The following is a 23713-nucleotide window of genomic DNA, read 5'->3' on the forward strand; positions in this document are numbered from 1 at the left end:
AGCACACTTTTTCTGCAGCTGAGGTTGTGTCCAGACCCCCTCACCCCACTGGCCCCTGCCCACCATCAGAAAAGGCCAGGTGCCTCTCAGGCACACCTCTCCAGCCAGTGTCACCCAGATGACCAACCCCTTGCCCACAGCCCCATTCCTGGCTTCGGCTGGGGGTGGGCGGGGTGTGCCCCTGAGAGATGAGAGAGGACTGGTCAGGGAGCTGTCAGGCTCTGGGGAGAATGCCCCAGCCTCTGTAGGAGCAAACAGAAATCAAGGGACACACCAGGCTGACACTTCCGCCAAGCCTCCTCCACTTCCAGGCCTGTCCTCAACCCCCTACTCCAGGGTGGATTTCCGTCGGATCCCCGCCACCCTCATTGTTCCATTGCCCCACCTCGCACCCCAGCCCCAACTCTCCCTCACCCCCACTTCCCTCCTTCTCAGCCCAGCTACCCCTGTCCTCCTGCTGGAAACCAGCCCCAGCTCCTCCTCACCCAGCACCTGAAGCCCCTCTCTCATCCCACAGCTGGAACCATGGGGCAGCCCCTTCTGTACCCTGGACGCCACTCGCAGTCACTGGGGAGGGTCTTTCAGGCTCTTCCATGCTGCTCCCCTTCCCCCACCTGAGTCTTGTATACATACCTTCTGCCCACCAGGCACAGCCATAGCAAAGATGGGCAGGGCACGTGGCAGGGCAGGGGCTCAGTTCCTTGCTCAGGGCAGCATCTCTCAGTCCTCAGAGGATGATGGGTGGGAGGAGGGCGAGGTGGTGAGAAAGGGCGAAGGAAGGGGTCCAGCTAGGGGCCACCTGTGCTAATGCACACGGACAGTGCGTAACACACAGCCTGCACTGCTCTCTGCTCAAAAAACCTTAGGTTCATGGACGCTCAACCCTCCCAGCACGCCTCTGAGATAGGCACTATGACCGGTTCCTTTGTACTGGTGAGAAAAACTAGGTACAGAGAGGTTAAGTAACTTGCCCAAAGTCACACATCTAGGTTTCAGAGCAGGATTTGGACCCAGGAAGTCTGGGTCTCTGCTCTTCTGTGAAACTTTCCTATTTAAAAGCCCTGCACCCACAAAATCAAGCTGGGGATCGCCACCGAAGTAGTCCAAGCCCTTCTCAAGCTCCAAGCTCCCTCTGTAGCATTTCTTCCACCTCCACTCTCTGTGGAGCTTAAAGAACTGAATCCCACCTCTGCCAGCACCCTACCGGTGTGATCTTGGGCAAGTCATTCTACCTTCTATGGGGTCAGCTCCTCAACCCTAACATGAGAGCTACTGATACCTCTTCTCGGGCAGAGTTAATGAGACCACCTGGATGAAGTACCCACCAGGTGCCTGGCACTGGTAGGAGCTCAGTCCAGAGTAGGAAGGAAGGAGGAAGATGGAGAGCTCTGAGGGAGTGAGCTGAGGTGGCTGGACTCTTGGGTGGGCATGAAGAGGAGGGGTCTCTTGCCAGAGGTTGGGGTAAAGAGAAGGACATCACCCAGAGAAAGCTGGGCTCTGCAGTGGCCTGGCCAGTCACCAGCCGGGGGGAGGGACCCACTCTGGTATTCTTCCCCCAGGGTAAGAAGGCACCAGATCCCATCTCCCACCCACCCAAGGAGGAACAGCCCACCCAGTCTGGGGCCAAACCCGGACCCTATGCCTCCCACCAGCCCTGCAAGACCAGAGCCAGGATGCAGCCCACAGGTTGCTGGCTGGGGCCACGAGGTCCTGTTCCTGGAGGAGAGTGGGTAGCTACCACACACAACTACCCCAGAAGGAGTCCTGAGTTCCGAGTCTGCTGTGGCCCCAGCTCGGTGGGGCTAACAGCTATGTTGGGATGGGAAGGGTCTGCACTCAGCCAGGGTGAGCCCATCCGCTGTTCCCCGGCCTTGTCACCCTGGTCTAAACCAGACACACAGCCCACCCACAAGGGGTCCAAGGCTTCCCTGGCTCCAAGGACTGAACCAAATTATTTCCCAAATGTGGTAAGTAATGAGAGTGTGGGAAAGAGGGGGCCTGAGATCCCAAAACCTTTCTGAATGAAAGCACACTTTCTGAATGAGTGGGGCTCTCCTCCTCGTTTCCTCACCTGCAAAATGGGAGACATAACATAACTCCTGCCTGCCTCTCAGGATTGCCAGGGGCTCCAAATGAGATCAGGTGTGTGAATGTGCAAGCTGTAAAATGATCACAAACTGCAGTAGTTTCTGTCTGAGATGCGTTGCATTAGTCAATTGCAAATACAGCTATTGGAGCTACTGCTATACGAGCTGGTTTGGGTCAGGAGAACTTTCAACGTTGGCCAAGGGGTGGCCCAGTCTCAGTGCTCCAGAACTTTGATCTTCTATCAAGAAGAGAACGGGCTGATCTGCCATCACAGTTTACTTCTAGATCTGCCTGTCCTCTCACATGCCTCCTGTTCCTTGAAACTGGAACCTGTCAGATGAGGACACACATCCCCTGCCCTCTGAGATGCTCAGCTGATGTGGGAGGGCCAGCCTCAGGTCTCAGGACTAGCTCCCACAACCTGAATCTGGAGACCAGGCCTGGGCAAAGAGCAGGTCCCTGTGGGGGTGGGATGGTTCTGCAGGGAGTGGCTTGGGACCTGCTTTCTACCCTCCTACTCATCTCCGGGGTTCCCTGAGCCTGCTTTTGAGGCTGTGACCAAGCAGGCTACCTGGGAATGAGTGGGTTCCAGACACCCCGGGGCTCCTGTCCTCCTGGGCTCCAGTAAGGGGAGACCCCTGCAGGGATGAGCTGGAGGCCCTTTCCACTGGCAGTCACCTCCTGGCAGGCAGTGGGAGGGGCAGGGCACAGATGCCTGCCCCTAGATTTCCTGGGTTTAGGAGGAAGGGAGGGAGTGGGGCCAGGGGGAGTGAGCGGCCCTTGAGAAGGTAGGGAACCCAGGCTTACCCCACCACCCTCTGCTATGGACCCCCTTCCTCTCCTAGCAAGGGCAGGAATGGAACCTTTGATTCTGGGCTTCCAGGAGGGAGTCTCTTCAAAATATTAGTGGGAGACTGAAGCAGGAAACGAACTAAGCAGGGACTCTAGCGAGGTCCTGGCTCCAGGGTCCTGGAGAGGCCTTGATGCTCACAGTAAATTCCAGAGGCTTTAAACATCCAGAGTTTCAGGGGGAAGACGCAGCTGTCCCTGCATCCCTGTAGCCTTCAGGAAGCTGCCCAGGGCCTCACAGCCCAATTCCATCCGTCCCTCTCACTCTGACACCCTCCCTCTACCCACCCTTCTTTCCTTTTTCTCCTTTCATTTATTCAAAGAACTGAGTGGCTGCCTTCAGCCCAGCCCTCTGTAAGTACTGTGGATCTCATAGTTCTGTGTGGCTGGGAATTGTGTCCTTATTTCACTGTGTGGGCCCAGCTCTCTTGGTATACAGTGTGTCTTGTTGCTCCCATGAAACTGAGGGGCTCCCCCTCAGACTGGGGCTCCCCAGAGCCAGTGCAGCAGTGTCTCCCTCAGATGGCCACCCTGGGGTCCCTCCCTGCTGCAGAGGTGTGCTAGGACAAGTCTGTCTGGGGAGAACATGCCCACCTCAGCCCAAATCTCCTGTTTCTAGGGCAGAAAAAACTCCCTCACTCCTCCAGGCTTCTCCTCAGCCAAGAACCTCAGACTGGGGGTTCTGCCAAGTTGGCAGAGCTGGGGAACCAGGCCACGGTTGTCAGGTGGGGATTGGGTGAGACCCAGGCAGCCAGGTGTTAACTCAGGAGGAGAAGATTCACAGGTGAGGAGCGGAGGCTTGGAGACGCGCAGGCTGGTGAGACTCAGGCCGACCTGGAGCCAGCGTCCGGGCCTGGAAGCTGCCTCCACGACCACCGACCACCGGGACCCAGACGCTGACGCTGGACAATCATCTCATCCCCCTCCCGCCCTGGGCCGTGGGATGGTGCGCGGGAGAAGAGGCCAGGAGGCACTTCTCCACTCCACCTCGAACCAGGCCTAGAGACAGGGGCTGCCATGCCCTCCGTCAAGAACCAACCAGCCCGACCTGGGCACCGAGGACCCCCTTCCTGTCAGCAAAGGGACAAAAGAGTGTCCCCAGGCACCTTTGGAACTGGGGAGTGGTCCTGGCACTTGATCCCCAAAGGGTGGCTAAGTAGGAACGGGAGAGAGAAGGGGATAGGGAGGGACAACAGGGCAGAGAGGGAGGAGGTGGTGCTGACCTTGAAGACGGAGAAAGCAGGGCATCACGCCTCTCACACAGCAGCACACACGTCCACACACACTTGCAGCTGGACTCATACCTGTCTGCTCCCTCCTGCTCTCACTCATGTTTATGTGTAAACGTGTGTACAGAGAAACTACAGAGATCCTTTCACATCGGAGACCCGAGTCAATCCTCACACCCACACACACGTCATGCGTGCTCAGGAGTCACAGACACAGCCCTGTCCCTCATTCACATTTGAAATGACCTCACAGGATTACAGGCGCTCACAAGCCACAGCCTCTCACACACTTGTCTATAGAGTCACAAACCCTCGCTCTCAGGCACACCACGTGTGCACACGCACCCACAGTCACTCATGCTCGTGTACACACTCTCATACACACACCCAGCATCACTCCCTCACGGCCATGCACACACACACACACACACACACACACACACACACAATCACACATGCTTGGGCTGCCAATTCAGAGGGGGTGCCCCCCAGCCTCTGGAGTTCCTGATCCCCTAAGCATCCCCCAGGCCTGGCATCTCCTGGGTCCTGCCCAGAAATGCCCCAAGTCGAAATCCCTGCTGAAGCCCTTGACTCACGATCTCGCATCCACCCACGGGTGCCCATCTTTGCCTGGAACCTAAAACTGGCCAGAACTACCGAGGCCAGAGGGAGGTGAGGCCCCAGCCAGGGACATGCATCCTGCTCCCCACCCCCTCTGGAGCCTGGACTCCCACAAGCCCTGAGCCCTAAGCCCAGCAGACTTGCCTCCCCCTGAGAAGGGGGCACAGAACATCCTTGTGCCTCAGTGTCCTCACCTGTAAAAAGATGGGGTCACCTCGTTCCACGCTCCTGCCAGGAGTCACAAGGCTCCCACGTGACCAGGAAAGGGCACTGTCAGCTGGAAAACATCAAGTTTAACCTCCGGGTTAGTCATCTCTTTCTTAGTATCACCCTCCTCATTGCATCCTTGCAAAACAGGCCCAGGGAGGCCCCAAGGCTAGTCCAGAGCTGCAGCATGAAGGGAGGGCTTTCTCAGCCCTGGGGGTCTATCAACACCCAGACCACTCAAGGCCCAAGGTCAGTCTCTCCAAAAGGGCCCGGGTCTGTGCCGCCAGGTGCCCCGGGGGGTAACAGGGAGGAAAGCGTCAGCCTCTTCTCTGATGGGGATGAAGCCCTTACACCAGAGGGCAGATGCTACTGAGATATGTGGGCTCCGTCATGGGCCAAGGTGCAGCCTGAGCCCAGTGCCTTGGAGGGGCAGGGACTTGTAGGGGTCTTGATCCCCTACTTCCCATATTAGGTCATGGAGAGGCTCCTGGCAAGACCTCCTTCCCCCCAGGAAAGAGAATGACATGGTGCTGCCTGCCACAGGGCTGCAAAGGGGGCCCACGGGGTGGGAGGTCAGCCTGGCCCAGAAAAAACAGACCCTCAGAGGGCCCGAAATAAGTCCAGGGAGGGGCAGGAGGCCCGGGGACTGTGCTGGGAGCTGAGGGCACAACCAGGAAGGAGGTGGGCAGCCTGGAGCTGGCCTAGCTCATTGCCCTGCTGGCTTGCCCTGGCAGCAGTTTCCACCAGGGAGCAGGTAGGGCCTGAGCCCCAGGTTCTGGGTGGGAGAGGCGTGGAGGAGGGCAGCCTTCAGTGTGGGGAGGGGGTGCAGATCACATTAGAAAGAAGGGAAAAAGAGAAAGATGGAAACAGCTTATAGAGATGGAGAGAAGATATGGCAATAAAGACAGAGAAGCCAAGTCTCCAGTCAGAGTGAGAATACACAGGAGACAGAGAAGGGGAGAACGCCGCTCACACAGCAGCACACGCCTGCACACACGTGTGCGCACAGAGTCACACCTGTCTGCTCCCTCCAGCTCTCACTCACGTTTATATATAAACGTGTATACATAGATCCTCTCACATTAGAGACCCAAGTCAATTCACACGTGCACACACACACACACACACGCACACAAGGGAGAGAGCATGCGTCCATGGGAACTGCAACGTGGGGACCCGGCTGGTCCCTGCCTGGGACAGAGGATCAGAGACACAGAGCGAGAGGACCAGGAAAGGAGGGAGAGAGGGAGAGAGAGGAGAGATAAAGACGAGTCAGAGAGCTGGAGCCAGACTGAGAGCAGGGATGGGAGTGAGGGCAAGAGGCAGCCTGAGCCAGGCTCTAATTATGGGCGGGCGGGCAGGAGCAGAGGGCAGCCTGTTTGAAGTCTGTGGTGAGGAGCATCAAAGGGAAAGGAGGGAGGCCAGCAGGGTGAGGGGGAGACACAGGAGGGGCCACCCTCTGCTCAGGCCCACCTGGACCTCCCAGTCTCCACCCCCGCCCTGCCCAGGCCCCAGCTCCCCGCCACCCATCTGCTCAGGACTGGCCAGAGGTCCGGCCACCTGGTCACCAGACTGGGGCTCAGGCTCCTGCAAATCCCTGCTGCCTTCTCAGCATCCCCAGGGTGAGGGCAGGCTTCTGGCTTCAGGGACTGCCTGGACTCGGGAGGTGGGGGCTTCCCTTGTGGTTCCTGCAGCTGTCCCCTCCCTATCTCCCAAAAAGTATATCCTGGAATCTTTTGGGCCCCCCACTTTTGGGATCCTGAGATGAGTTCTAAACTGTTCCAGCTTCGGCATCTCAGCACCAGTCCCCATGATTGGTCTCACCTTCAATTGGGAAAGTTTTTAGGAAAACTCCCACCCAAGTCGTCCTGGCCTCTTTGGCTGTAATAGGATGTCCCAAAATGACCTCTGGGCCACCCCCTTGTCTCAGGGCAGCAAATCAGCTCTGCTGGAACCACAATACATCACCTTCCTCGATGAATGTATGTTTCTGCCCTTCCTCTTCTGCTCTTTCCAGAGTTCCACAGCCCTCTAGGCCAGAAAAGCCTTCTGGTGTTCTCACCCAAATCTTTCAAACTGCCTCATATTTTAGATAGAGGCTAGCAGGTCTCTGTACAATGGCCTAGACACACGATGTGAAGGTTCCTGCTAGAGACCATCTCCTTGGTCTCAAGCCTTCTCATTCTCTGGGGCATCACCTACATCCCTCTGGTGTGTCTTCCCAGCTGCTGTTCCTTAAACCTGTTCTAACCAGCTGGTGCAGGATGCAGAGAAGGGGTGATGGGCTCAGAATAAGAAGTGGCACCAGCAGAGAAGCCAGGCCAACATGAATAGGAATCCTGATTTTACAGCCTCCTAAATGGGCAACACCAGGTACATTCTTTAATCTCTCTGGACCTCAGTTTCCTCATCTATAAAATGCAAGAAATACTCACTTGAAAGCATATTGTGAGAATTGAACATGATGCTGTATGTAAAGTGCCCGGCTTCCAACAGGTACTCAATGCATGAGGCTCCTGTAATTATGGAAGTCAGGCCATCCAGGGTTCCAGAGGGAAGATTTTCCCCAAGAGAAAGCCAAATGAGAATCCTCTTGAAGCCAAGAAGAGGCCTGACACCTGGGAAGGGGCAAAGAAATGATTGCACAGTCCACTGCACCTATCCCCCCACCAAGCACACCCCCTCCTGGCATCTGACTTCCACATGTCTTGTTACAGCTTCCGTTTGCCTCCTCTCATTCAGGAATGCAGGTCAGTGTCCACCTGCCATTGTTAGAGCAGAACAGCGCTATCAAGTTCTTGTCAGCATCACACCACCTAGCAGATGCCAGGCTAATCTCTGCGGTCATGGGCTCCTCCAATGCTGACTAAACCTCAGGGAAACCTGGAGGAACAGCCCTAGATCCTCAGGAAGTACAGCCACTGTCGCTAGAGAAGGAAGGAGCCCACCAGAGAGTGCAGGAGAATCACACCACCCTGTCTGCCGTCTGTAGCCATCCGGGAGGAGATGCTGTCCTGCTCAGCATGGGAGGGAGAAAGATGATGGCAGGCTGAGAGGAACATGAGGTCTAGACTCCCCAGATGAGCCATACCTGCGCGTAACACTGACACACCACCAGCGTTCAGACCCTCAGACTTCAGAGCAGAGAGACAAAACCTACCCTTGACTGTGATAGAAATCAGGTTGCAACCAACCAGCATATTCTAGATTTTTCTAAACATTGTTTCTCTCCATCAGTTCAGATGATTGAGAGCTGACCAAAACCAAACTACTTGTGAAAAATTCATTTTCTATGTATAGCCTGTCTTTCAAAAGCTCCTTCAGGCTCTCAAATCTCACCACAAATCCACTCACACATGTATCTACCCACCTTCCCATCTCTACCTTTTCATACATCCATCTATCTATTTGCCCATCCATCCATCCACTCTTCTATCCATTTATCCATCCTTCCATGCATCCATCCATTCACCTACTTTTCCATCCATCTATCCATCCAACTATCCTCCACCCACCTAATAATCCATCCATTCAACCATTCACTCATATATCCATTTATCTAAATACCTGCCCACCCATCCATCTTAACACCACCCACTCACCCATCCACACATTCCACTTGCTCACTTATCCATCCATCCATTTACCTGCCAATTGACACATGCATCCCCCACCCAACTCACCTGTGCATTCACCCTCTTCTATATATTTATCCACCCACTCACCACTGTACGTCCATCTTCATACACAGATCATCTCTTATATTGAAGGCATGGAGCCAGATCCCTAACCTCCATGACCATTTGCAGTTATTGGGAAATCCTAGCTTCTTGGTATGCTTGGCAGCTTCCCTTCCATGGACAGAATGGGGCTGGTGCCTCATTGTCTCCACTAAAGACCGGATAAAAGGAGATAGGAGGGGACTAAACCTCGGAATAATGTTTTGATAGAAAAGAAGAATATGGGACAAAGTAGACAACCCATTTGGCAAAAGGAGGAAGAGAGCATCCGTAAATACCTGCAAATCCCAGGATGGATGCAAGGACTGTCCATGCAACAGGCCCCAGATTGCTTCAGGATGAGGTGTGACTCAGGGCGGAGCCAGGTCAGCTCACCCAGCTCCCACTGGCCTGCCCCCGTTCCAGAGTCTCCTGAAGCAGCAGAATCTTCAGGGGGTGGCAGGGACTGACAAGGCAGAGGCCCAGCCACAGGGATTAGGAGGGATCCAAAGGGTCTCCCCTGACACTTACAGACCAAGATCTTGGCTGTATCTATTGCTCGCCAGTTGTATAACTTTGAGTAAATCCTTTAACTTCTCAGAGCCTCAATCTAAACACCTCTGAATTGGGAAACATAGCCATATCCATCCTTTGTGTTACTGTCTGGTCACTAAGTTGAGTTGACTCTTTACAACCCGACTGTAGCCTGTAGTCAGGCTCCTCTGTCCATGAGATTTCCCAGGCAAGAATACTGGAGTGGGTTGCCATGCCCTTCTCCAGGGGATCTTCCCAGTCTAGTGATCAAAACCACGTCTCCTGCGTTGGGAGGCCAATTCTTTACCACTGAGCCACCAGGGAAACCCCAATACCTGCCCTACCTGTTGAGAAAATCCTTGAGAGTAAATGTGAAAGAACTTTGAAAATCATTTCTGATTTTGCACAGTACAAAGAAAGTGCTAGACTTAAAGCCTCAACATTAGGTGGTGCGACCAGACCAGCCTACCAGTCACGCTCCCCATGGAGAAGCCGTGGGTGGCTCTCCAGAAAGAGGAGGCCCAATGTCATCCCCATGCCTCCTGCACTGAGCTCCTTTGAACACAGCTTGGCCTCACTAGGGCTTCCCTGGTAGTTCAGTTGGTAAAGAATCCGCCTGCAATACAGGAGACCTTGGTTGGATTCCTGAGTCAGAAGATCCCTGGAGAAGGGATAGGCTACCTACCCCAGTATTCTTGAGCTTCCCTGGTGGCTCAGCTGGTAAAGAATCCACCTGCAATGTGGGAGACCTGGGTTCGATCCCTGGGTTGGGAAGATCCCCTGGAAGAGGGAAAGACTACCCACACCAGTATTCTGGCCTGAAGAATTTCATGGACTATATAGTCCATGGCCTCACAAGGACTCGGACACAACTTAGTGACTTTCGCTTTCACCTCACTAGTGTGGGCCGAGCCCTCCCCAGAGGGGCGCCCGCCGCCTTCTCTCTGGCTCTCAGCGCTTACTGGCCAGATCACACCCGCCCCCAGGAATGCAGAGGGAAGAAACGGGAGGTCGGAGCTGCAGTCAACTGTGGGGGAGGGGTGCAAGAGCCAGGAATGAGAGGTTCAAAGTCATAGGGGTGCCGCCCCAGATGTAGGCCTGCCAGGCACATGCTGAGCGACAGAGAAGTAGGAACCCAGGGAGAAGGTGGCGCCACCAGCAGTGGGAGGTGGGCACCCCACTTCTCATCAGCCTGCACCTCTGCTCCCATCAAGGTGTGGGGCAGGGGGGACACAGACACAGACACACACACACACACACACACACGCACACACCCTCCAGGCGGGAGAGGCTTCCACGGTGAGGGCACCGCCCCTGGGCTCGGAGGTGTCGCTGTCGGTGCCAGCCGGGTGGGCTGGCATGAGGTGGGGAGAGGGCGGCGCGGGCAGCTAATCCCCCCAGCGTCTCCCAGACGCCCACAGAGACCAGGGTGAGCTCTTTGTCTGAGTGCAGAGACGACAGAGGGGCGGCGGGCAGGCGGGCAGGCTCCTCTTTCTCTCCCCTGCCTCCCGCCCCAGGGCAGGTAGAAGCCTGCCGTCTGTGGGGATGGTCGGAGGGAGTGAGGGTGAGAGGATTAGGAGGGAGACAGACGCTTATGACTTGCAGGGTTCCCTCCCTCCGGCCCAGAGGGCCTGTGGCTTTGGGGTAGGGGTCCCCAGAAGGGCAGTGGGCCGTGACCTGCAGTGGGAGCAGGACTCATGTGCGGTGGGAAGCTGGCAGCCCTGCTACATTCACACACCCAGTCACACCCAGAATGACAACCTACACACATACGCGCACACACACACACACACACACACACACACAGCCTGAGTCCCAAACTCTGCATCCACACATGTGTTTACTCCCAGGCTCACTCGCACAGAGACCAACATCCAGGGGGATAATTACACAACCCCACAGGATCAAAGCTGGACAGTTTAAAACAGCCCTCATCTACCACCATACTCATAGGCTGCCCCCCAGAAACATCACGATGGGGTCACATGTTGTCCTAGTCACTTACAGCGGAGCAATGCCACAGCCACTGGTGTGTCATCTCACACCCAGGCACCACCAGATCCCAGTAACACAGTCACCCACACCACACAGGTCCCAGCCCACCAGCCCCATCACACAGAGGGTGCCCACCGCCTAAAGCCTGTGGCACTGAGTCAAACACACGCACACCTTCCGCACACCCCAAACCCTTACCACCTAGCACCACTTGGCACCAAATAATTGCCTCTCTGTGTGCCTGTTTCTTTCTCTCTTACACAGATATACCTGCCCCCGCAACCCTCCACCTTCTCCAAAACATCAATGCCCAAACATGTCAGTCTCCTTAGAGAGAATGGAAAGGCCACCCCCTTCCTGTCCCTGCAATTCTGCCCCCTGAGCACCTCTCCTGCTTAATTTTAAGTACAGGCCCCCAGACTCCCAGGCCCGGCTACCGCCATGCCCCAGACATGCTAGGCCTTAGCTGGACCCAGGCTCACAGGAGCAGGCAGCAGGTCTACCTCCAGGCCAGCCCTCCAAGGCCTGTTGTTTTGTTGCTAAGTCATGTCCAACTCTTTGTGACTCCATAGACCGTAGCCCGCTTCTCTAGAGTCTGCAAACCTAGACACATCCTGAGCATGGCATTCAGAGCTGAGAGGCCCTGACTGGCACTCACACTGCCCCCGCCAGCCACAGGGATGCACAGGATCACATGTGCCCCTTCTCCTCCCTGACCCTGCTCCCTGCCTGAAGCCTGTCTGCCCTGCAGCCCAGGAGCCCAGCGTTGGCAAGCTGAGTCCCGCTGTGGCCAGCGCCTCCAAGGATGAAAGACCTCTGGCTCCTCCAGAAACCAGGGCTAAATATACCCCTCGCCAGCTTTCTTGTGCCTAACTGGAACCAGCTGGGCAAGACCCACCCTTCCGCCTGCAGGACAGGCCATGGGCCATCAGAGCAGGGACCGATAGATCAGCAGGCCACTTCCTGGGAGTCAGGCCTGACAGAGCACTGGGATCCGAGGAAGTGGATGAAGCACCCTTCCCCAACCCCTGTCCTTCCACAGGATACTCCCTGAGCCCAGCACACAAAGAATGGGCTCCTTTCGAGCCTCAGGTTTTCTATTTGTAAAATAAGGATAATTCATCACTGACCGAGTAGTGTTGTTTTACACAGTAAATGAATTCATACAGGTAAAGTGCTGGATCAGTGCCTGGTACACAGTAAGTGCCCAGTAAACTATTATACACTCTCTGGGCACCCCTGTGGGACAGGCCCAGGGCTAACAGCCTCAAGTCGGCAGGGCTGCCGGGAGGGGGCAGAAGGATGGACCCTGCGGGGTGCAGGGGGGCAGATCAGTGAGGGGCCCCGGGAGGGGTCAGATGAGCCAAGGACACGCCCCCACTGGGCCCTGCCTCAGGTCTGGCCACGTCCCCACTTCCCTCCCCCTGCCAGAACTCCGCCCCGGGCTGTGGTCTGTGCTGTGGCTGCAGCTCCCACGCCACGGCCCAGTTTAGCGGCTCCAGCCCGCGGCCCCAGGACAGCCCACTCTCTGGCCCAGTCCAGAGGCCTGAAATAGGAAGGAAGAAGGGCCTAAAAATAGCCCTAATTACAGAGGGGCCCAACGGGGTGGGGGGCGGCGGCTCCTCTCTGGCTCCTGGGCACTGCCACAGCCGGCCCAGGATCCTGCTCCAGCCCTGGGGAAGGGACCCCACCCTGGGCCTCCTGTCCCCAGCCCACAACAGGCCTCCCAGTGGGACAGGGGGGTGAGGGGTGGGGTGGGGGATGGGCCAGTAGGGAAGTTGAGCCCAAGTTAGGGACAGTGTCGTCCCCTCCCCGACTCCAAGGCTGTGAGAGCCCACCCCCGCTGCTCCTCATTCAGGAGGATCACCCAGCAGCTGCCACAAAGGGTGCTGCCTTCACTCACCCTACCTTTCCCTAGTCCTGAGCCCTGCCTCCTCCAGGAGGCCTGCCTTGAATACCCTCACCTGGCCCTGGCTCTATACCAGGAGAGGTTCCCAGAAAGCTGCACCTATGTGTCCCCCTTTCGATTGGCTCCAGGGGCAAGGTTGCGATTCCCACCATCCTGGGGGCTCCCAGAAGGCAGGGAGGGGCTGCCTCTTCTGCTTTTCAGCCTTACTAGAAGAAACAGAGCATGAACATACATAGAGAGGCCAAAGGGAAAAGAAGAAACCGGTTAAAGATGCCTAAATTCTGAGAAGACCCAGAGACTAAAATAATAGCGGGCACTTCCCTGGTGAAATTCTGTGTCAGGTTTGAAAGAGGTACCAAAGAGAGTGCTCAAGGGCCCTACCTGCTTTGCTGCCCCCTGCCCAACTGCTGCCAGCCCAGGAACCCCGAGGTTTGGGAACCTGCAAAGCTGAGGTCCAAGCTCCCTTGCATTTGCCGTCTCACCCTGGGTGACTGACTTCATTCCTTTGGGCTTCATTCTCTTTGCGTGTATAGTGCACACTACCCAGGAGCTCACGGGTTTGAGGTGGAAACCCTGTGATGTGTGCGAATACCCTTTGTGAGACAGAGGTTACCCTAAGGGGCATTAGAGCCTCTCCAAGGAGCTCGTGGCCCCTACCCTGGCCCTGCCCATATTTTGCCACATCTGTTTTCCTCCCTGTTTAAAGTCTCAGGGAGATGTTGGGCAGGGTGTGGATGTTGTGAAGGGTTAGGGGTGGTTAATCACCCCTGGGCTAGGGGCATGGAACGGGTGTACCCTCATCTAGGATGGGACACACGGTACGCTGGTGCCATCTGGTGGCTACAGATAGCAATGCTAGTTACTGGGCTGAGAGAAGACAGGAAGGACAGGAAAGCAGAAAAGTAGGTGTAAAAGGAAAGGAAGGAGACAGAGAGGGCACCCAGGAGAGAGGGGAGGAGGGAGTGAGCTGGAAAGAGGCAGGCAAGCCAGGGCCCACAGCAAAAGGGGGATGCCCAGGACTGGGCCCGTCGGATGCTGCCACAGGCCCGGGCAGCCCAGACCAGCAGCCCAGGAAGACCTGCAGCCTCTGAGAGGCTCCCAGAGGCCATGCGCTCCAGCCCCAGCATGAGTTTGAGCCATGAGGCCTGACGGTCAGGAGGCTGAGATCCAGCAGGTCAAACCAGGTGTTATTCCACAGGGACCCCCAGTTCTAAGGCCACCCCCATGGGCCTTCAGCTATTGGCCCCCAGCACCAGTGATGGAGTGAAATGGTCCCCGGAAAAGGTTGGCCACAGCTCCCCCGAGGACACGTGTGAAGGTAAACACAATTCTGTACATGTTGCCCACATGTAAGAGCCCAGCACACGCCCTACAGGCCCCGTGGATGCCCGTGACACGCACCTGTGTTACGCAGATGGCTTGGGCCGGGTGGAGTGCTTGGAGGCCCCCACCTCACCCTCTCCCCTGCTTCCTCTCAGGGGCGGGAGGCAGAGGGCAAACTTGTTTACCACTTCTGCTCTGGGCAGTGGTGATGAGCTCAGACTGGCCCATTGCCCTCCACGGGCAGGGCCAGGCCTGAGTCATGGGGGTCAGATGACTGCAGAGGCTAAATGGGTCCCATCCTGCAGCCCCCAGGAGCTGCTGGCAACCCCGCCCTTTCGCTGATGGTGGGCCACCCTTCCAAAGCAATCAGGATGGGGTGAGGAGGGGGATTTCCAGGCTCGGGCCCCAACAAGCCCCTCCCCTGACCAGAGGACAACAGGGCAGATGACCCCCTCGATCTATGCCCAGCCAGGCCTGGTCCCCTGAACACCCATCCAGGAGCAGCACCTCCCTCTGGGACATCCTGGTTCAGACCAACGCCCTCCCAGAATGCCAGCACTCCTTCAGTCATGTGCAAGGCCCCAAACACATCTCAGAAGCAAATGGAATGATGCAAAAACGGTTGTGCTGGGGATTATGATACTTCTCCCTGAGTCTCAGTCTGCCACACTCTGAAATGAGAAGAGGGATCAAGGTAGTCCAGGGGCATTTCCCAACTGACACCTGCCTTGGCCTGCAGTATGTCTTTGGGGGGCTGCAGCTGATGGAAGCTGAGAGAAAGTCCTCAGCTCTGGCCCCCCCACAGACCTGCAGGCCTTAGGATTATCTCCCAACAGGAAGACCACAGACTGATCCCCCTTGACAGCAGCGTAACCAAGGTCAGTTCCAGGTACCCACCTTCATGTTGTATTTTTGCCTTGTAAAATACTTTCTAGTACTGCGGGTATTTTATTTCCATTGAAAATAAATTCCTAATGATTTTTAACGCCTCTCTATTTTTTGGAGTTCCACCAAAACTAGTTTCCATGAGATCCCTCCCAAAGGTCCCAGCTCACAGGAGGTGCTCTCCACTATTGACCCAAAACATTTCCCCAGGGGCACAGGTGGTCTTCCACTGCTGCTGGGATTGACCTCACCTCCCCAAGGACCACTAACCCCCTTAGTCAAGACCAGAGTCCTTTATTCTTGGTGCCCCTCACCTGCCAGCTCTCCATGCGACCCTCCACTGGTGTGGCACAGACAAGGACACAAAGCCAGGTTCCATCCAGGTCATGTCACTAGACTCACCAGGTGGCCTCAGAAAGGCCAGTCCCTCATCATGGGTATTACTGGCCCCACCAGTACAAAGAAGCAATTGGAAAAGATGACCCCAGAGGTCTCTCTGAACCCTGAACTCTAGGGTTTTATAATTCACTGACAGAGGCATCTCTTTTTATTACAAAACTGAATGAGAACTAAGGAAAGAATAAGTGTGAAGGCCTCCTGCCCCCCAGCCCCAAGCTGGCACTGACTCTTTCCCATTGCTCCTTTGGCACTGCCTACTTCCTCCTGGCCACCCTCTGGCTTCACTGATCCTCATACTCCACCCACCGCCACCCTGCCCCCGGCGGCCTCCTGCTTCAACTGCTTCAAGCCCTGACAGTGTGCTGGCCCTCCCCCATCCGCTCCTCTGATCTCCAACCCTGGCAGCCCCTCTCCCCATCTTGGCACAGCATCTTTCAGCCTGCTGTCTGCCAAGCCTGGGCATCGCCCACTCTCCATGCCTAGGCACCAGGGTTTGGCTTTCGCCTCCCTGAGCCTTCAAGCCTCAACACTATCCTCGCCCACCCGCCCCCCTGGGTGCCAGAGACTTGCTGACTCCTGCCAAAGTCAGCATGGTCATCCCCCTGCCTCAGGGCCAAACTACGGCTCCAACAGCACTGACTGGTCCAGCCACTGTCACCCCTTGGGTCCTCAGATGAATCCCTCCCAGTGTGATGACTCCACTTACTCTTTGGTAAGAAACAAGGACAGCTTCACTCTAGCAGCAGCAGCAAGAGCAAAGACTGTCAGCAGGACCCTCACGGGTCCCAGGGCAGCAGCGTCCAGACCACAGGAAGTCCCCAGGTGGACCACTGGCTGGTGATGGGCCTTCAGGACCCTCTTGTCACGACTCTTAACAGGAAGCTGAGAGCAGACCCTGTGCCTGTGGGCTCAAAACACTGGTGGGAGCTTGCCTACCCCGGGTCGGCCCGATTTCTGCCCCCAACTCTGTTATTGTCTTTCTCCACATTTCCAGCCTGGACAGGAAAGGCGTTTGGGGGAGAATGGATCCATGTATATGTGTGGCTGAGTCCCTTCACTGCTCACCTGAAACCGTCACAACATCGTTAGCTGGCTACACCCCAACACAAAATAAAAAGTTCCAAAGAAAAAAAGAAACTTCCTCCGCTTTTCATACTGTTAACCTTTCCTTTTTTCAACTTTGTTTTCCCCTTTTTTCTTATAATTGCTCTTTTTTTCCCAAAATGCTTCAATTATATCAGGCACATAAAAATGTATAGATAATATTACAGCAAACTTCAGTGCTCTCTCTCTAGGTTGGTTTTGGGGGACTGCTTTGTTTTTTGGTCACATGGCTGTGGGATCCTCGTTTCCTGACCAGGGACTAAACCCAGGCCCTCGGCAGTGAGAGCATGGAGTCCTAAGCACTGGACTGCCAGGGAATTCCCTCACTACCTAGTTTAAGAGAGGAATCATTACAAAGAACATTGAAGCCACTTGTGTTCCCTCCTCCTCCTCCCCATGTATATGTTATTACATGTGTATGTCCATTTATATATGGATATATGTTTTTCATGCTTTTAAATTCTATGTAGATGGACCCATAGTCTAGGTATCCTGATATAACTTGGTTTTTTAGCCCAACACGTTGATATACACACTCTAATTTATTCATTTTTACTGCTGTGTAGTATTCTACTGCCACAATGGACTTACCTATTTTCCTGATAATGGACATTTAGATTATTTCGCACCTTGTTTTAAATTGTAAAGGTAATAAGCGCACATATTCTCACTGTAAAATATTCAAATCATATAGGGTACTGAATAAATAATGGAAACCTCCCTTTACCTACTTCTCCATCTCAAAATTTACCACCATGACCACCTATGTGTATTCTGCCAGCCCTTTTTCTAGGCATTAACATATGCATGTTTGAGGTGAGGAGGATTTGGGAACCCATGAAGGGAAAAAAACACAACCCCACATAACTCCTTTGTTCTAAAACCTTCAGTGACTGCAGTGTCTGCTGGATAAAAGCCACACTCCCCAGTCTGGCATTCAGGGCCTCATCTCTCGGTTCCCCAGTCCCCAGGCAGCCTGTACAGGGTCTCACCGAACCAGCATGCCTCTGAGAGCCCACGTGTTCCAGACCTCGGTCAGAGAGAGCAGGACAGGGGTCAGTCCTGAGTCTCCTGCCCCACCCGCACTAGCCAAGTTAGCCCACTCATGGGTGCCACTTCCACTTCTGAGAGGCTGGCTCCAGTGTCCTCCCTGACTTGAGAAACAAACTGTTCTGCAGACAGTGGGGTCTGGAGGCTCCACTTGGTAGACAAAGGATTGTGCATTATAATTATATTTTCACTTAGCAGTTCACTTCTCTGCCACACTCGCTAACTAAGATCCAGGGAGAAAATGCCAATTGGATTCATGAGCTTCGCCTCTCCCACTAATGGGGTCAGGCTCTGGCGGCCTTTATTGCACAGAGGCTCCGGGAGATGCAAACACACAGGCGAGACTTCACCACCACTTATGAGGCAAGGGCTGCGCAGAGCCCACATTCCCTAATGTGGGGGATCGACATACCTCCCTCAGCGTCCAAGCCTGAAGCTTCTGAACACTAACTTTAAAGCCAGGCACACTGAACTTTGTCGGAGAGACCTGGCCACAGGGAGTTCCTAGTCTGAGAGAAACCCAGTTCCTGTCCTTAGGAAACTCTTGATCTGACGACAAAGTATCAGGGAATGCCGAAAAGTACTTTCTTTAACCTGGCTTTCTTGTAAAATAGGGGTGAGTGTTATTGTTTAACTATAGTATTAATGGCAATCATAACAGCTACCATTTACTAAGCCCTACACTGTGCCTGATGCTGCATGAAGTTCCTTTATGACGCTATCTCATTTAACATCTCAACAACTTTTTGAAGTAAGTATAGTATTATTCCTATGTTATGGTGAAGGTCAGAAAGGTTAGGTGTCTGAGTTAACACACTGTTAGTGACGGGGTCAGAATTCAAACCCGGAGTCATCTTCTTAGACACTACACTTTGTTTCTACTCTTTTTTTTTTTTCTTTAATTGAAAGTGTTTTTTCTTTAATTGATTTGCTTCTCTTGACTTCTCTCCTTGTGGATAAACACTGCGCCCCCCGCCAGCCACTGTGCACAGTCGTCTTTCCTCATAGAATCTAATTGCGAAAATGATGTGGGTAGGTGGGGGCCAGGGACCTGGGGAGAGAGGTGATGGAGAAGGAAGGGAGATGGAGTGAGAAGTCCCAGGGCCATAGGCCTGGGCCAAGAAGCACCTTTGGTGGTGGGCGAGGGGTCTGATGAAAAGGGCAAGAACAGGGACTGTTTTCAATCACTCTCAGGACTCAAGAACTTCTGGTACTGGGCCACCTATACCTTCAGGCCCTCTCAGAAATCCTTGGGATATTACTGACAGGCTACAACCGCTGAAGGCAAGGCAGGCTTGGGCCAAATTGTCTGCCATGCCTACACAACTTGTGGGCACAGAGGGGTATGGCTTCATTTGCTCCACCTATAATCCATGTGTAGAGACCCTCTTTTCCAATACCAAAGTCTTCTGTCTAGGTCAAGTGTCTGAAGTGTGCGTGCCTGTGGTTAGCTGCTCAGTCGTGTCCAGCTCTTTCCCACCCCATGGACTGTAGCCCACCAGGCTCTTCCATCCACAGAATTTTCCAGGCAAGAACACTGGAGTGGGTTGCCATTTCCTACTCCAGGGGACCTTCCCGATCCAGGGATGGAACCTCGTCTCCTGCATCTCCTGCACTGGTAGGCGGATTCTGAAGTGTACCCATACTGTAACCACACTGTAAATATGGGTAAAGAGGGCCCAGGATTCTTATTCTCTCCCCCAGATACCACTGCCATGGCACTTTCCACAGTTAAAAATGTTACAATGCTTGCTGTTTCTTCAGCCGTGTTGTGGGGCAACTCCCACGTTGTAAGGTCTCACCAAATCCAGAATCAATGAATGAATGCATTAATGTAATCTCAAAGATTCGCAGTGAAACGAAGCCATTGCCGCTGAAAGGGTCCAAGCAGAGGGTGCAAAGATTATTGCCCCAATTCCACACACTGGGCTACTTGTACCAGGAACCGCCCTGCCCCCTCCATTGGAACGACTGCGCTGCGGATCCCAAGGAGGCTCGCCTCCTCTGGCGGCCCAGCCTCCCTTTCTCCTCGCGTCTTTCTATCCAAGGGGCAGGCCGTGAGTCTAGGACCCAGCTCTGGCCCCTTCCGGATCCGCCAACGCCAAGTTCTAGAAACGCGCCCGCGGAGGTGGAGTGGGCGAGTGGATTGGGCTTCAGAAGGAGCCTCCACATGGGGGCGCTGGAAGGGCGCGGGAGAGACTGAAGCAGGGTCTCTGTGGCGTCCTCTGGGCTGGGGAACCCAGAGAGCCAGCGCCCCCGGTCCCCTTCCCGCTCCGGCCCGCCCCGCCCCTGCCCCGGCTTGCGTTTGCGTTCTCAGCCGCAGGGAAAGAGGCCGATCGGGCTCCGGGCTCCGCGGCTTCACAGCTGGACGGCCTCGCCCGAGGCACCCAGCCTCCCCGAGCCGGCCGGTAAAGTGGGGCCAGTCTTTCCACCTCCTTTGGACGCAGTCGGCGCTCAGGAAACGTCAGCTTCCTGCCCGCATCCCGCCCTCGGCTCGTGTTTCCCTCTTCCTAGCTGTCCTCCCTCCTGCGTCCTTTCTCCTCTCGGCTCCGCAATCTTAGCCAAACCGCAGCCTTTAACAACCGTGCGCGCCCACCCGGCGCCCGGGCAGCCTCGCCGCGGCCGCGACTCACCTCGCGGCCCGCCCGCCCCCGGCGCCACCCCCGCCCCAGCCCCGCGCTCGGCCAGCTCCAGAGGCCTCGGCCCGGCTCAGCAGCGGCTCCCCAACCCCCCGCCGGGCCGCGAGGATCGGGCGAGGAGGGACCCGCAGGCCAGGGAAGTGCCCGGGTGGCCGAGGGCACCGGGCGGGGCGGCGGGCTCGGCAGCCGGGCTGAGAGCGCCAGCCTGACCGCAGCCCGAGGGCAAAGCTGCAAATAGCCGCGGTTTCCAGCCGGTGCCCGGCCTCCCTCCCAGCCTTCCGGACCTTCGGGATTTTCTCTCCCTTCTTCCTGCCGCCCTCTCCTCTGCCCCGTGACCCCTGCCGCCTCCCCGCTGTGCCCCCACCACACGCTGTCAAACTGGGGCCAGGAGACTAGCACTAAGGTCCAGGGTTCCAGAGGGAGAATAATAACAAACCTTGTTAGGACTAATTGAACACATACTATGCGCCAGTCACTGTGCTGAGCTCTTTAAGGGGGGGGGGGGGGGCATTCATAAAGCCTTTACCACCACCAGATGAGGGTTGGCTCCAATTTGCAGATGGAGAAACTGAAGCTCAGAGAGGGTCCTTGGGTCCTAAGGTCACTGGGTTTCAACCTGCAGAATGGGAAGCCATCTCCCCCGTCTAGAGGTGAATGTTGTTACTCAGCCTCCAGCCATGGGCTGCTTGCTCTTGTGGGAAAGTGGGAAGCAGCTGCCCAGGGACCTGGGATGCTAGTCAACCAGTAATTCTCAGTGTAACCTAGACCAAGCCCAACCTGCTGGCTTGTGAAATCCAGCGTCAGTTTCCATGTCTGTAAAGTGAAGGGGCCATTCATCTCTGTAAGGAAAAACTTGTTAACAAAAGTGGAGAACCAAAGTGGATTGTAAGTTATTAAATGCCCTGCCTGTGGGAAAGTTAGCTGGGGGCTGTGTAGATTCAGACCCACAAACTAGGATTGACTAGGTCAGAAGGGGCTGAGCTGGGGAACCTGCATTTTAGCAAATGCAGGGATTCTGAAGCCTTCAGGGTTTTTTTGGGGGGGGGGGGTTGTTTTCATTTCAGCTGCTCTGCGTCTTCACTGTGGTGCCCGGACTCTGTTGCTATACGCTGGCGTCTCTGGTCATGGCACTCAGGCTTTTCTTGTTGCGGAGCACGGGCTCTGGAGAGCAGATTCAGCAGTCGTGGCGCGGGCTTAGTTGCCCCAAAGCATGTGGGATCTTAGTTGCTTGACCAGGGATCAAACCTGTGTCCCCTGCATTGGAAGTAGGCTTCTCAACCACTGGACTACCAAGGAAGTCCCTATCAGGTTGGGATTCACCAAGGAGATTCCTGAAAAGGAGCGAAAGTAGCGTGCCTTTGCCCAAGCCTCCACCCTTGACCTTGTAGCATCTCTGCCTTCACTGGCCTGGACGTGGAGTGACTGCATGTTTCTTAAGGACCCACTGTGTGCCAAGCACACATATATCACAGCCCCACTGTCAGAGCACTCATAGCATAATCGAACAGCGTGGCAGGGCTGTCCTCAGCCCAGCTAACCCTGTGGGAGAAATGGAGCCAGACACCTTCGTGCAGGGGGTGAAGTTCATGCCAGGCTGTACGCACAATGAGAGAGCGAGGGCCAGGTTCTGCCTGCACTCCCCTGGTCAGCAGCCTCCTCAGTGCAGGACACAACCTGCACAGCCTCTGACCACGTCCTGTGCAGAGCTGCGAGAGATATGAGTGGGAGACATAGGGAAAGCTTAGGGAAGGGGCCAGTGAATTCTTGCTGGAGTCAGGAAAGAGAAAAACTCTACTGGGGGTGACCATGAAGCAGACCTTTAACAAGTGGGAGTTTACCATGTGGAAAAGGAAGTCCAGGCAGAGAAACAGCTAAGGACAGTGTGTAGGAGCGGGGAATCTTGTCCTGTATGGGAGCAGGTGGGGAAGCTGTCTGCGGGCAGGAAATGGGCAGACTGAGGGCATGGAGCACAACCTTCTGTCCCCCCTACCCTCTTGCTGGCACAAGGAAATTGAATGCAGCTTATCTGCCAACCAGAGTTCTCCTTTCCTAGAGGCTGTGAGATGCTGTTGGGCAGGGACGGTGCCTTATTCATCTTCTGTTGCCCAGTGCCTCACCCAGCGTCCATAATAGTTAATGGGTATTAAATATTTACCACCATGCACAGTGCTAAGAGCTCCACATGCATTATCTAATTTCATCCTCAAACAACTTTGGAAATACGTGCTATTAATAATCTCATTTTACTGATGAGGATTCTAAGTAACATGCCTAAGGTCACACAGCTATTTAGTGAGGGCCCTGGGGATGGAATTCACAGCTCTCCAACCACAGGGCCCTTGTTCTATATCTGTTGGACTAAGTGGAGAAGGGCCCTGAATTCCATGCTAGGGAGCTTGAACTTTACACCATGGGCAACGGGGAGACACTGGAAGGTTGTAAATAGGGAGAGACGGGTCAGGTTAGGGCTTTGAAAAGACCACTTTGACAGCAGTGGGAAGATATTTTAGAGCTGATGACATTTGAGCAGGAGGCCATTTTTCTGGCAAATCCCAATTCCTTCTTGTAATTTTTTAAAGTCTTGCCTTATCTCTTAGAGCAAATATGCAGAGTACATCATGGGAAATGCTGGACTCGATGAAGCATAAGCTGGAACCAAGATTGCAGGGAGAAATATCAATAACCTCAGATATGCGGATAACACCACCCTTATGGCAGAAAGCAAAGAGGCACTGAAGAGCCTCTTGATGAAAGTGAAAGAGGAGAATGAAAAAACTGGCTTAAAACTCAACATTCAGAAAACAAAGATCATAGCATTGGGTCCCATCACTTCATGGCAAATAGATAGGGAAACACTGGAAACAGTGACAGATTTTATTTTCTTGGGCTCCAATATCACTGCAGATGGTGACTGCAGCCATGAAATTAAAAGATGCTTGCTCCTTGGAAGAAAAGCTATGACAAACTTAGCCAGCATATTAAAAAGCAGAGGCATTATTTTGCTGACAAAGGTCTGTCTAGTCAAAGCTATGGTTTTTCCAGTAGTCATGTATGGATGTGAGAGTTGGACCATAAAGAAAGCTGAGTGCCAAAGAATTGATCCTTTTGAACTGTGGTGTTGGAGAAGACTCTTGAAAATCCCTTGGACAGCAAGGAGACCAA

The sequence above is a fragment of the Ovis aries genome, chromosome 11 (genome assembly GCF_016772045.2).
Source record: "Ovis aries strain OAR_USU_Benz2616 breed Rambouillet chromosome 11, ARS-UI_Ramb_v3.0, whole genome shotgun sequence".
In the NCBI taxonomy this organism is placed as follows: domain Eukaryota; kingdom Metazoa; phylum Chordata; class Mammalia; order Artiodactyla; family Bovidae; genus Ovis; species Ovis aries.